Source organism: Vanellus vanellus (genome assembly GCF_965231255.1).
Source record: "Vanellus vanellus genome assembly, chromosome: 4".
Classification (NCBI taxonomy): domain Eukaryota; kingdom Metazoa; phylum Chordata; class Aves; order Charadriiformes; family Charadriidae; genus Vanellus; species Vanellus vanellus.
In genome coordinates this window covers 32,245,511-32,256,891 of record NC_138909.1, presented here as the reverse complement: position 1 = coordinate 32,256,891, position 11,381 = coordinate 32,245,511, and the positions used below count along the sequence as shown (strand labels likewise).

At 49.4% G+C, this 11,381-nt stretch overlaps 1 protein-coding gene across 6 annotated transcripts in view; it reads left to right on the top strand.

Moving 5' to 3' along the window:
- The first annotated feature begins 8,799 nt into the window (after window positions 1–8,799).
- The window catches only part of PDLIM5 (PDZ and LIM domain 5), a 130,470-nt gene continuing 127,888 nt past the window's right edge, over window positions 8,800–11,381 (top strand). For 4 of the 6 annotated variants that reach the window (XM_082482209.1, XM_082482208.1, XM_082482207.1 and 1 more), the window contains exon 1: window positions 10,976–11,081. The gene's annotated coding sequence lies outside the window, so the exon portion shown is untranslated. Of the gene's footprint in view, window positions 8,889–10,975; window positions 11,082–11,174; window positions 11,195–11,381 lie in introns of those variants that run through there. The other 2 variants (XM_082482204.1, XM_082482206.1) reach the window with 2 other exon arrangements.

Genomic DNA, 11,381 nt, shown 5'->3' with positions numbered 1-11,381 from the left:
CTCTTATCAAAACAGAAAGGCTGACTTCACCCCTGCTCTCCGCTGATTGATTTCATGCTGGAAACAGGTAACACGACAGCTCCCATTGTCCTTGAATTAGCCACCTATTTCCAGAGGTCAAACAAACAGGCTGGAGGTCCAGAAACTCACTGCAGCTAATTACTGCCAAAATTCCTTCTCCGTGAAATAAGCAGGGGCTGGAGCGGTCCCGGGTGACAAATGTTCTCCAGAGAGAGGGACAGAAACCATCCTGGGCGGGCTAACGAGGGGTATCGGGCTACAGGGCTGGGGAAGAGGCGAAATGCGAGACAAAGCCCAGTGCCAATTTTAACCTTAGCGCTGCAGAAAGTTTCTACTTGATTTTAATAGGCTTTGAAGCCACAGTCAAGCTGATGGTGGAGCCGAGCAGTAGCATTAGGACAAGGCTGGCTGAGTCAGTCCCGGCGCTCCGGAGGCTTCAGTTTTACATCGGGCACCGCCACGGCCCTTCGTTTGCTGAAAGTTTTCTGCCGGTATCAACATTTCTTACCGGCTTTCTGCTTTTGTGTTTTTAGAAATGAGTTTAGAGGCAATGGCTGGTGGCTAAAACTTTCCGCTCTCCCCCCTCCCGTTTTCACTTTTTTTTTTCTTTTTGTCCACCAGCTTTCTAGCCGTTGTTTAATTAGTCTCTAATATATGTTTCTATCATGTAGCACAGACACCGCAGCTACCGCTGTGCAACCTGGGTCATGCATTTGACACGCACGCCGTGCCAAAGATGATTGATGCCACCCTCCTGTCACTGTCATATTTTCTTTAATATGGAAGCTTAGAGAATGAGGGGATTGTATCGCTGTGCTCTGGAGGGTTGTCCTCATAGGAAGAGAAGGAAAGCGCAGGCCTGTGCCCGGCTAATCCATGGCAGGCACTTCACGCTCCTCCAAAGTACTGTCAGCTCCTCTTTATCCCTGGATTGATTAATCTGACTACATGTCCCACCTGTAGCTGCACAGATGCTGCGGATTGCACAAGGCGGCACATAAAGCCAATTGCATTAGGTCCTGCTTCCCTCGCGGTTGTTTATATATTGTCCATCCTCCACATGAACTGGGTTATATGTTCTTCCGTAGGTGGGTATAGTAAATAAGCTCTTAGAGAACAGCCCAGACATCCACAGTTTTGATTCATCCGCTTTGGGCCACCCCCTCGCTGATACGAAGCATGGCTGTGAGATATTTGCCGCTCAACAACAGCTTTCTCTTTCCTTTCCTCTTTCCTTAATCTGCGTAAGAGAATTTTTTGCCCTTGTTTTAACAAACCTAAACCAAGCCTAAAATACTGTTTTCCCTACCTTTCTTTTGGTCCCTGGCCCGTTTTGAAACAAACTGCTGTTGACGCTGCTGAGTTCTCTGCTTCTGCCGCCTTGCCAACATTGGCACGATAACGTTTTGTATCTGAGACATCGTGAAACTTCTGTGTATTTTAATACCGTCTCTCTCTGTTTCCTTCTTCGCTCAGACCTCTGAGTGGCCTTTGACTCCTGCAGGGTCTGGTCTAAATATCACTACAAACACTTCTTGCAGCACTTTTGTGCTTTCCTCCCAGCGCGGCTTCTTGGACTCACCAAGGGCAGCTCGCGTCAGACTAACCTCACAGCTTTCTTCATCGCTGCGATTATAAACAAAAGGAATGTGTCAGATCCCATTTGTCTGGGCTTTAGGACAGCATCTGAGGTCCTGCTCCAATCCTTATGCTGCTGAAGGCCATCGTTTTTATGCAAGGTGAGCAGGAAGACTGCAGCAGGTAATGCTGCAACAAAAAGTACCAGGCAGAAAGGTATTTAATGGAGTTTATATACGTACGTATATATAGTTATATAAATACATGGTTATAAAACGAAAAGGTCTTGGAATCATTCCTGCTTAATGTTTTCAACAGTAAACTAGGCACAAAGCCTACAAGTTTGCTGATGACATTTGTGGATGACAAAAAGTTGGGAGGCCCTATCAGGAGGGAGGAAGATCTAAAAAAATGTTATGGGAAGAACAAAAATGCAATGAAGATAAATTCAGAAGCATATATGAGAAAAGCACACATCTGGAGATTACTTATCAGTGAGCTGAAAATGGAAGAAAAGTAGAAAAAAATGAATCAACAGGTCAACTCTGGTACCTCTGGAGCACCGATACGATTTCCTTTAGAGAAGAAGGAAATGTCATTCTGGGACATGTGAAACAAGATGTTTCCAATGGAAACACTAAATCCATTACAGAAGATGATATCAGTAAGGTGTCCTCAGGACACTATTTATGATTTTGATGTCTCATGTCCAAGGAAAATACAAATCGGAACAGGTGGAAAGGAAGGCTACTGAGATCACCAGGAGTGCCACAATCTTCCCTTACAAATGGAGGCAAGGCAAGTTCGACTTGTTCAGCCCAGGAAAATGAAGGTTGACAGGGGATATGGTTTCCATCTAAAAATATCTGGGAGGGAAACAGCGGGGAGGGAGAAGAACTATTTAAACTTGTCTGTGACTAAACTTAGTCTGGAAATAAGATGCAAGTTGCTGGCCATTAAAACAAGCAGAGGCAAGGACAGCCTTCCGATGGGAAGAAATGGGACCAGGAAAGCGCAAGCGCTTTTAAGATACAAATTTGATTGGGAAGAAACGCTATAGCACCTTGGGACGGAAAGGCTTGGGCTTGGTGACACTTCACGTTTGTGTGACTCCTGGATCCACCCGGGGAGCGCATAGAGAGGTGACAATTCCTGACTGCCAGCTAGAGATGCAGGATGCTCGTAGGTGCCTACGGTCCCTTCTGTCCCTCCTGTTCTTCTTGATTTACATACGGTGTTTCAGCCAAAAATATTGGCCCAGCGTGAAGTTCATTCTACTGCTGGTGACACCCAGGTCTATGTGGCAGCAGCCTTGCAAAACCAACAAGGAACCAGCGTTTTCACAAACAGCAAGAGGGATATAAATCACTGTAACATAATTCGCACATAAATATGCCACTGGTATATGTAAATTTGGTCCAAATTCTTAAAATATATAAATATGAGCTTCTCTGGCGGGATTTTTTTTTCTCTCCCTTCTCCTCTGTCAGTAAAGATTAGCTGTATTTCATTTACTGTGGGAATAGCTATTAGCTGCTTTCATATTTTTTGTGGGCAGCGGCTAAAATAAGATCTCCTTGACATGTTCTCAGTTCTTACTGCTCTCATGGTTGGTTTCATTATTATTATTTTTTTTTTCCTAGAGAAATACAACTTTAGAGGTGGTTACAAAGGTCAACAGTTGTTTCTCTGCATGCAGAGGTTTTTGTATGGATTTACCCAAATAGTTACAAAATCCAAAGGTCAGTTAACGCAACAGGAAAGATATGTTAATTTTTTTTTTCTTTTATGTTTGTAAATGTATTGTTAGGCGTGTGGATGCACTGGAATTTCACTAGTTTGGAATACACTGATTTTTGTATCAGTTCAGTTACGTGAACTGGCTGAAGTGACTCAACTTGGTGAAGGTGACATGGGGGGGGGAGGGTGTCCTGGTGGCCGAGCCCTGAAGGGCATCCACCAAGCGCCTCTGCCTGAGCTGCAGAACGGACCTGTCTTGTGACGAGGCTGTGTGAATTAGCCGTGCTTGTGTGAATTAGTGGTGCCGGTAGGAATAACGCGGAGGAGCTGCCTGCTCCCCTCCCGCCATGTCTATCCGAACTCGTGTGCCAGGGCTGCTCCCGACCTGCCAGGCAAAGCGCTCTTCGTGCCACAGCTTGCACCCGCTCCCTCCCTCGCTACGGCAATATATTACATAAAAGATTATAGGCGAAGCTGCACCTCTTCTCCCATGACATTAATGAATATAAATAACTCCAAGGATCACTCCGAAAGTTGGGCTGTTGACCTGCCAAACCCTGCTTTAATTGGTGTTCCGTGGTGTATGTCAAACGTAGCTGAGAGACATCACTCAGCAAGCTGATGACTTGTTATTAAGCCACACCAAGCCACGGTTTTCTGCATTAACCATTCCCTGCCGGTAGCAAAAAGGAAATTTAAGCAGGCAGCACGATTCAAAAGGTAAGAGCACAGATGACTGGAGGCGTTACTCCCGTAACATGCGCTTGTCTCTGTCAAGAATGGTTAAATATGAAGTCTGATTTATTTTTCTCTTTATTTTTTCTTCCCGTGCACCACTGTGGTTGAAGGGCTATGTCAGCCTGGGGTAGGTAATGCGGTAGTTGGGAGCTGTGCAGGAATTTGGAAGAACTGGTTTCAATTCTTTATCTGACAGTTGATTCCTCGCATGTATAAATGTTTATTGCCTCTGGTCACCATCTGTAAAATGAGGCTAATGCTTCACAGCGGGGCTGAGGGTGAAGTTGTCCAGGCTGCGATGCACTCAGAAGCTTCTGATTGGTTTCAGTCCTTAAAACAGGCCATGTTTAACACGATAAGTAAGTAACCTGGAGTTCCTCAAAAGGCTTCTCGTGTTCCCCGACATGAAAAGATTTAGTTGTCGTTTCATCGATTTGGACTCACAGGGGAGGAAATGTTTAACCTGTAGCACGGGCCATGGCCTCCAGATAGGTGGTCCTCCTTTTTTTTACCTGAGAAGGAGGGAATAAACCAGATTTGCCCAGCTTACAGCTTCTCCATGAATGACCGGGCTCCGGATGCGTCCGCTCACTCACTACAAAGGAGTCCAGTAATAACATACACTTATTTCCTTTGTTTACACAATTTACCAAGTTTCTGGGGGTCATCATAAATAAGGAGTATTTTATTAGTAAATATTGTTTTTCCTTTAAAAAGAAAAGCACCAGTAAAGAAAAAATAAAGAAGGCTCAATAAACTGAAATAAAGAAGAGCTTAGGATATAAAAAAAGACTGTAAATGTATTTCTAAAATTAAGAGCTTTGATGGCTAACCGTTTGAAGTGGGAAGACCGATGCCGTTAACGTTTCCATCTGACGAGAGCTGCAGGCTTAAAAACTGTCCTGACCACTGGCATGGTGAGTGAACTGCAGGCAGAGAAGACGACAGCTACAGAAGCAGTAATGCAAGAAAACGTGCCCGGTGGAAAAACGGGCTGATGAAAAGTGAAGATGGTCAGCCCAGCTGAAGGAAGACTCAGGGCTCTAAGAGGAGAAAAAAGGAGGTGACAAGTAAGCGTGTACTTGACCGTGGGGTTTTTTTTTGGCTGACAAAGTCGACCTGAAGTGAATTGGGTGGGTGTAGCTGCCCAGCTGGCCGCATCCTGACCCGCTGGCCAGCCACGCCGTGCCCCTCTGCTCCGCCAGCGGCTCCATGCGAGGAAGTCCTCAGGCTAACTGGAGTTACTGTGGTGGACAGGATGTGTGAGAGAGGATGTAATTCAGCACTGGGTATCTTTCCAAACCAGGGATAGGAAAAAGAAAAAAAAAAAAAAAACACAAACAAACCACAAAACACCCAACAAACAGAAAAATACAAGTGCTTCTGTGGTACCAGTTTGAGGCAGTTTGGGCTTCACCATGACCAGAGCCCAACAGCTTGCCCTCCGTAGCTGGCAAAATCTGACTGCAGCCCCCCCCTTCTCAGAAACACTCAGAACATATCTAATTAATTTTGTTGTTTGGCCTGAGAGCTATCTTGGAACTGGAAATAAGCTGTGAGGCTATAGATGATATTCGCATTAACCTCCTGTAAGAGAGGCTTACTTTATGCTGAACTCCCAGCTAGATGCTGGCTGTAAATCTTTTGCATTAGCTTTAGCTCTGGGAGAAAAGCAAAAGTGAAAGTAGCAGTGCAGCAAAAGCACAGCTGGTAGTTCCGTGCCTTAGCACACAGAAAGCTACTGTTAGATTAACTGCTGCTTAATTGGGAATCATTTTACTGTGCATTGTTAGTCTGTTCATAATTTATGGGCTGCTTTTTCCATTTTACGAGTGCCTTTTTGTACGTCAGGACCGCAGGTGATATTGGCTGTCAGAGCTGTGCGGTGCCCATTATCTGGCACCTAAGGCATTTCATTAGCATTTAAACAAGACTTAAATGCCCGAGTAATTTTGAGATAGGCTGTATCTGCATGGCTCGCAGACTACTGCATTTAATTAATTTCCAGACTTCTTCCTTCCTTGCTCAGAGGGAAAAATGCAAGCTCTGTTTAAAGTACGGTGGCAGTAGGAAGAACAGGCAGGCCACAGTTCTGGCTGCTGCTGAGGTTTCTTGCTCAACTTGCTATCTCTTATTTCACTATTCAGCTCTAATGAAAAGCTTTTTCTCAAAGAGGAGAATATCTGAAAAGTGACCAAGACTGGAGAGACCTCCAACTAGCGAGTTGCCTCTAATTTCTGTACCCTGTCTCTGGAGGCAAAGGAAAAACAGATTCGTTTTGTCACAAACCGGTCACGCCGTAGAGAAGCGATGACGGACTTGGAGAGGAGCCTGCCAGCGTTGGGCTGGGAGTGGCACTGGCCTGGGTGCAGTGGGTGGGTATGGTGGCACGCAGTCCTGCCAAGGGCCAGACTTACTGCAACGCCTACCAGTGAAAGTCTCTCCCCAAGTTCTCCTTTAGCCCCGATGAATGAATGTAACGTGGTCCTGTGACGCTGCATCTGCAGATAGCTCGGGCAAGCTGCTCCTCCATCAAGAAAAGCCTTTAGCTTTTCAAGAACTGGAGTGGAAAACGATGTTTTTCACTAATGCGGCTAGCCAGTATCCCAGGCGAAGACCACAGGCTGCACGCTCCGGTGAGCTGCGAGCAGATGGCTACCCAGTCAGTCAGTGCAGGGACATGCTGACCTTGGAGATGTCACGTGAGTCATGTTGAGGAGTGGGGTCCTGGAGCCTTTTCTGCTGTAACAAATAAAACAGCATGGGAGTGACCTAAGGGCCTTGTGACACAATGAGAAATCCCTGTGTTGGGGAATTTTTACCTCCATGAATTATAATCATGTGAGAGAGTCTGTGTGTGTGATGGGGATTTTCAGTTTTGCCTGATTAGAGACACTTAATAGGAAAAGAGCAGAGTAAAGAAAGATTTCTGAAAGAGCAGTTCGGCTGCATTAGCGTGGGGTTTAGATGCTTTAATTTTCGAGATGCGTTTTGAGATGTATTTGGCCTAGTCGCAGCAGCTGACAAGACACACAGCTCAGCAGGACCATGTTAAAATACCCCTATTAAAGTTCAAGTAGCTCGTACTCACAGAACTGGGCTGGCCCCAGCTACATGCACACCCTACCCCAGCGTCACCTCCAGCCTGGGGGCTCCCGCTCGGCGGAGCCTGTGTGGGCACGGGCACAGCTGGGCCAAACTCGGGGCCTGTGCAGGTGACAACCAAAGCGAGGGATGGTGCTATCCTCCTCCTAAATGGGGACAGAGGGGCTAGGCAGGGCCATCCATGATACAGACTGTGTGTTGTGTCAGCTGGTGATAAGAATTTCAAGCTTTCTTCTGCACTCTTTTTTCACGGTAAATTGACGCCTGAAGAGGGGATTGAAATCCTTTGAGTCGTAGAGCTGGTGGTACTGTTCGTTAGATGCACTTTTCTTTCACAGCTACCTTTATTCGTAATGACTTTTAATGCACATGAAGTATGACGGTTATGAACCTCAAGCCTCACCTGGCAGTGCGGTGCAGCTGCAGGTGAAACGGAATCACTATGGCTTCATCTTCGCCCTGTCCCTGCCTCCGGCGAGGCGGCAGCAGTGGTGCCCAGCTCTGTGAAGCTCAGCAGGGCACTCTCCCAGAGGGTCTGTCCTGCTTTGGACACAGCAAGCTTGTGGACCGTCAAACTGATTTAGATTAGATAGCAGGAAGACATTTTTCACTCTGAGGGTGGTGAGGCACTGGAACAGGTTGCCCAGAGAAGTTGTGGATGAGGCATTCAAGGCCAGGCTGGATGGGGCTTTGAGCAACCTGGTCTAAGTGGGAGGTGTCCCTGCCCATGGCAGAGCTTTGGAACTAGGTGATCTTCAAGGTCCCTTCCAACCTAAACCGTTCTATGGTTCTATGATAGTCTCTGTGTTAAATAATTGCTCTGCTCGCAGGTAAGCGTATCCTCTAACATAATCTGATCGAGCATCACCTGAGAACCAGTTTGATTTCTCGCATCCACTCCCACGGCGAAGCTGTGCCAGAAACCTCCCTCCACTCCTCACTGGCGGACCCCTACTAATTTCCGAGCCGAATTTATTCCTGGCCGCTTTCCAGCCGTTTGTTCTTGCGCCCGGCGCCGCCTTTTAGCCTGAACGGCCCTCCTGCCCCGCTGCTGCTCCCGACTGCGGTGTACCGAGCACGGACCGCCCGGTCCTCCCGTCGCGGCGCCTTAAACGCACCCCGAACGCTCTCCCCGTTTGCCGCGTGTCCCGCCCCGCGGGGGGGGCTGCATGGGAGAGGCGGTACGTCTGACACAGCGGGGACCGCCTGGGGGGGGGGGGGGGGGGGGGGCACGGACCCTTTGCCTCCCCCCCTCCATCAGCAACAGCATCCCCTTCCCGCAGGCTGGGGACGGGGGGGCAGCAGCACACGGAGACCCGGCACCCCTTGCCCGCTCGCCCGTCCTCGCCTTTCACAGGTGCGCCTTGATGATTTCGCTGTAAAGCAAAGAAAAAAGGTGGTGGTGGGCGTGCATTTCTCTATTAAAAAAAATATATATATATAATTAAATAAATTAATAAAACGGGGACCGCCCGGCAACGGTGTTTTAGCGGTTTCGCAGCCCCTGCGCCGCGCTCTCCGCACCGCCCCGTCCCGCCGGTGCCGGGCAGGGCAGGGCCGGGCCGGGCCGGGCCGGGGGAGGAGCGGCGGCGGCGGCGGCGGGAGGCGGAAGTGAAAACAAGATCGGTGGGACGGGGCCGGGGCCGCCCAGACGCGCCGCGGGTGTCCTCTCCTCTCCGCGCCCTGCACCGCGCCGCGCTGCCGGGGTGAGTGAGTGGGGGAGTGGGTGGGTGAGTGGGGAGCAAAAATTCAGCAGGTTGGACCATGTTTTTAAAGCTTCGCGGTGCTTATTTTAATTCGTTTTCTTTTTAATTTTAATTTTTTTTTTTTTTTTGAAGAGGGGTGTGGGGTTTGCCGTGAGCCGGGGCTGCCGGTCGTGCCCCGCGTGTCCGCGGGGGGCAGCGCGCTCGGGGCGCCCGTGGGGGCGCCTCGTCCCGCGGCTGTGGGGCACCTGTGGGCGCCGAGCGCGCTGGGGTGCCCGTGGGGCTGCCCGGGCGCGGGGCTCTGGGGTGTGCCGTGCTGCCCACGCTTCGTGACACCCGTGGGGCTGCAGGGTGGGACTCGCTGGGGCTGTGGGGGCGCCCGGGAGCGACCCCCAGTCCTCTGCGGGGCTGCCAGGTCCCCCAGCCCGCGGTAGCCGTGGGGGTCCTCCTCCCGGGGCGCTTGGAGGGTTTCGGTGGGGGAGTTGGGCAAAGGGAGCGAGGGGGGGTAGGGGGGCCTGTGCGGGCTCTTCCCACCCCCCACCCCGGGCACAGCCACCCTTCCCGGGGGGCTGGAGGCCCCCCACCCCGTCCCCCCTTGGTCCCTGGGGCTCTGCGAGCGCTTCTGCCTGGGGTTTGAAATTCCCCCTTCCCGAAGTAGAGCCGCCGAGTGTTTGATGGGCCGAGTGAAAGTTGCACAATTTTCAGCCTGAGCTGGTTGGTTTGCGCAACGTTGCCCCCACGAAGCGGGGTTGGTGGGTTGCGATGCTTTCTCTTAGACGTTGCTCTGGCATATTTTAAGAAATCGGTTAAGTTAAACTCTGAAGAGATGTCCTTTGTGTGCCAGTCCCGCCTGGCGTATCTGTGAGCCTGGAGATGCAGAGCCGGCGGAACGGAGAGGGTGAGGAAGGAAAGATGAGTGATGCCGAGAGTGATGCACGGCATTTCGGCGTGCAGTCTCTTCCCTCCTGTTTGTAGTTGCTACAAATGAAAAAACACAGTCTCCTTTTCTGATATAACTTGATCTTTTCCTAGCTCTGTTGTGAGAACTAGCTGTTATTTATTTATTTTTTAGAAAGGCGCTACACGAGTGCTTCAGTTTTAACCGAGAGGTAAAGCTGTCTGCCTGTGCCGATGAACTGCGTGTGTGCCGGTTGCTAGATGTGGTTTGTTTTTCTGCAGTCTCTAATTTTCTAATTTATAGTGACCTGTCACTGCGGTGGATTTCATTTAGAGGGAATGACAAGAACTTGTATGGAAAGAAATCTGTGACTCATTAAAATCCTCTTTTTCTAAGGAATTCAGTGCACAGAGCAATTAAAGGAGTTGCAGTTGTCTCTTTAGTGGTGAGCGAGTCTCCTAAGAGTCCCAACTCAAGCTTGGTGGAGGCTTTTTGTGTTTTGTTTTGTTTTTTCTTGTCAGCCACAGGAAAGCTCAGCGTTTCCCCATCTGCATATTGGTGCTTGTTGAGACTTTTAAGGGTGGGTTGAGTCAGTGCCTGGGGTCAGAGCTGCCCCTTTGCTGGGTGCTAACAGGCAGGGGCACGTCAGGGACTACCCAGGCACCTCCGTTACCAGCTCCCAACTTTGCTTCCTAATATATATCCTGTTCTGCCCAGTGCCACCAGCCCCGTTCTGGTTACCTGAGTGGCCGTCAGTGTGAAAAAAATTTGCCGTTTGATTTAGAAACAGGTCTGAGCAGCAGATCTGCGTGGCTCTGGGAGGTGAACCCAGAAATGTGTGTGTTACTGATGGCTTTCTCAAGGGGTGACATTAAATGTCCTTCCCTACGCCTACAGGGGCTGTGGGACAGCCCCGCTCTGGAGGTCCGCAATACTGGGCTGAGTTTTCGAAAACCCACCACCTCCAAAAAAATCGCACCCACACGCACGCACCCACCCAGCGGCGTATGAACAGGTAAAACCGGGCTTTGAGGAGCTTGGTGGGGTTGGCAGCCAGCTTGCTTCTGCTTGACTGAAGGTCCACCTTAAATGTCCCTTTACGAGTATGGAATCTGGCTGTGCCCCGGTGTAGTCTTACACCAGCCCGCCCTGGTGTGCTCCTGCCTGGCTTCAACCATACAAAAATAGACGGGATCCACTACCTAAGGTGTCATTGTAACGTTACTTATCTGAGGGGAAACTGAAGCCCTTATCTTTGACGCTGAACGGCAATTGAGTGCTTCTGTTGCCTTTTAAAGGTAATTTGTTGCCCACGTTTGCGGGGAGGGGAGAGAGATGCTTGGGTTTTGCTGCCTCAGCGTTAAGTTGTGGCCATGGGTATTGCGCTGTAGTTCACAGCTTTCATTTGAGGGTTGGTTTTAATATCGGATTTGTCTGTAGCATTGTTCTACCAATGTGAAGCTATGCTATAAAAATAAGAAAGTGGCAAGGATTTTATTTTCCTGTGATTAATTTCAAAGTTGTGATGTTTTGACATCGTTTTGAAGCTGTCAAGACATAATGTGTTTAGAAACAAGCTGTGAGCTGATGACATGGCA